Source organism: Bactrocera tryoni, unplaced genomic scaffold, assembly GCF_016617805.1.
Source record: "Bactrocera tryoni isolate S06 unplaced genomic scaffold, CSIRO_BtryS06_freeze2 scaffold_25, whole genome shotgun sequence".
In the NCBI taxonomy this organism is placed as follows: domain Eukaryota; kingdom Metazoa; phylum Arthropoda; class Insecta; order Diptera; family Tephritidae; genus Bactrocera; species Bactrocera tryoni.
Genome location: NW_024395977.1, coordinates 24,273,594 through 24,276,571, shown reverse-complemented (window position 1 = coordinate 24,276,571; position 2,978 = coordinate 24,273,594).

The window sequence follows — 2,978 nt, the reverse complement described above, 5'->3', positions numbered from 1 at the left end:
GCAAATTTTAATGGTTTGATGAGGGGATTAGAGAGCTTGTCGAGTAAACGGTATGGCTGGCTTGGGTCAAATCGTATCATGTCAGTTCATACTGTTGCGACGATTGTTTGAATCGATGTGAAACTGCGGGTAAAAGTAGCCATACACGCCATACAAGTTTGTTCGATCTGTATGAACTCGTTTCGCCGTACACGACATATAAATCCATTTTGCGTTCGTTCTTCAAACAGTGAATATGTGCGACAAGAAAGCGGAAAATTGTTCGTCCACGATCTTTTCTATTCAGCGGTATGACGCCATACAGCGCCATACGCGATATACATGTGTTCACACCGATCGTAAAAAATTAAATATTTTCGCCAACATGGATTGGTATGCGCACAAGCCCATACACGAGTAAATCGCAATCGCGCAGATACCGATCCAACGCACATGTATGTCGTGTATGGCCAATTAAACTACGAGTAATCTACGAGTACAGAAAATTTTCTGAGGGACTGATTTGAATCATGTGTAGCAAAAAAGTATTAGCTTTGAAAATGTGGGCATGCTGCAAATTTTCGATGCGTAAAAAATGGAAATTCCATCGAATACGTACTTACGTATATACATACGTTTGTTGTATGTATGTACTCTATAGAATTTCCATTATATATATAAGTTATCGGGCTTTTTGTTATAGCTCCGAAAAAAATGGTTTTTTATTTTGATTGGGTCCGTATGACCTTCTTTATTAAACTTCTAATTGCAACTAATTTTACATTGTTTACTTAAGCTAAAAGGTAACCTTATTCTACCTGTCTCTTAACTTACAATTCTTCGGAATTGTAGCTTTAGCGGCTCGTGTCGGATGTTACTTCCTGTTGACAGCTTGTAATTGTTAGCGTCAGCTATTTTATTTATGTTAACTCAAATATTAGCGTCAGCTATAATTTTGAATATGTTTCGTGTTAACTCCTCCGCGGTCAAAAACAAACGTCCCCGTTTGTTCGCTGCATTTGATCTGTCAGAGTTATTGACCCTTCTAGTGTTGGTATTTCAGATGTTTTGACTTCATTATGATCGTTCAGATTAACATTTACATGGTAATTTGATAGCTCTGTTATACTTGCTTTGCATTTATTTTTTAGACTCAAAATGGTGATAATTACGATTATGCACATCATGCAGATGATTATGAGCGAAAAATTGGTAATTAAAGCTGCAGTGTGGGCTATTTTTAATTTTTCCAGATGATGTGTGTTGTTCAGATGAAGCTCCTTCATCATCTCCAAACTTAAAAGTTCTTCTTCTTGAAACGATGGTTTATTTGGTTGTAAAATTGCTGCTAACGGTTTGCTGGTAAATTTTTCGTTAAATGAGTATGTTTGGTTTTCTATACACACTGTGGAATTATGGTATTCTACTGCATATGATCCGGAAAGATGTATACTTTGGCTGTCAATTTTTACTGTACCGTTATATTGGTTTAGTAATATAAGCCAGGTGATATATTTTCTACCGATGGTATGTGCTGATTATTTATTAAAATGCATTCTGCCGGTTTGCTCTTTAGTAGACGAGGGACACAGGTAGTATTGCTTATGTCTATAATATTTTTGTTATTACATATTTTTATACTATTATATTCTTTACATTTGTTCCTTATAGCAAATATTTTATTATTCTTACACGCTATTACATTTTCAAATGGAATTTTATTTATATTCCTTTTTATTTTTATTGGTTTTATCAGAATTGATTCACAAAGATTTTTATTAGATAACGGTATTCCAATAATATATAGTAACATAGTTTCATTTGATGCAAGTTTAACATTTGCTAATTCGATAGATTCTTCAATATTATTTAGTGTACAGTTATTTTTCCCTAGTGTATATTGTAATATATTTAATTCTTCATTTGACAAAATATAAGAATTAACTGTGCCGGCTTTTGCCCAATGTATTGCATAGTCTTTATTAATTATCTCATCTTTTATTATATTTAATTTCAATAGCAATATTATATTGTACAGCTTCATTTGTTCGTACTTCTTTTAAAATTTTATTTTATATGGTAGAAATATTATTTATTCTGTGAAAATTACTTTATTGATTGTTATTTGTTCGTTATTATTTTCAATTATATTATTAATATGATTTTCTAGTATTATTAAGTCGTCGTGGTCAGGATTTCTCGCAATCCATTTCCAGACTGTTCCTAATTCGTTTACTGATTTCCTAAATCTCTTTGGTTTTAGTCTATTTGAGTATGTCTGTGTCAGTTTTAGTTCATTAATGAGGATAGGAAGGAGTGAGTTTTCTTCTTTAACTTTAGTTCTAATTGAATTACTTAAATTATTTAGTGCGTTCTGGTATTCGTCTATGTCCACGTTGTGTATCAGTCGGAATGTTCCTGTTTGAATTTTTACTGGTCCTGTACTAAATGTGGCTAGTTGTGAGTTTGTATAGTCTATTATCCTAAAGTCAGCGTATACCAAATGTACGAAAAATCTGAAAAATTAAAATAAAGAATAATATGTAGCTAGGTCTTGATATTGCTTTTATGTACTGTTCGTTCTTTTTCTGTGGTGTGACACTGGATTTGTCTTCTTTTACAATTTCTTTTCTATATCTTGCTGTTAGTTTCGAGCCAGTTCGTTTATTTATTTTAACATATAATATTTATCCTGGGGCGTAGGTTTTTATTGGATTTCTAGTTTTATTGTGAATTTCGAAATCTTTCATCTGTTGTTTCCTTAGTGTCTCGATATTTTCTCGTCTTGAGTTTTCATATTGCTGTGGGTCTATTGAAACGCGTCTTCCAAAAAAAGTTTCTATTGGTCTTTTTCTGGTTGTAGAATGTATTGAGTAATTATATTCGTAGGTGCAACGATCTAAAAGTTCTTGAAATGAGTGGTGGGTGCGTTCGGTTTGAAGACAACGCATAATTTCAGAAAGTGTGGAGTGAAATCTTTCGACTTGTCCATTGACTTT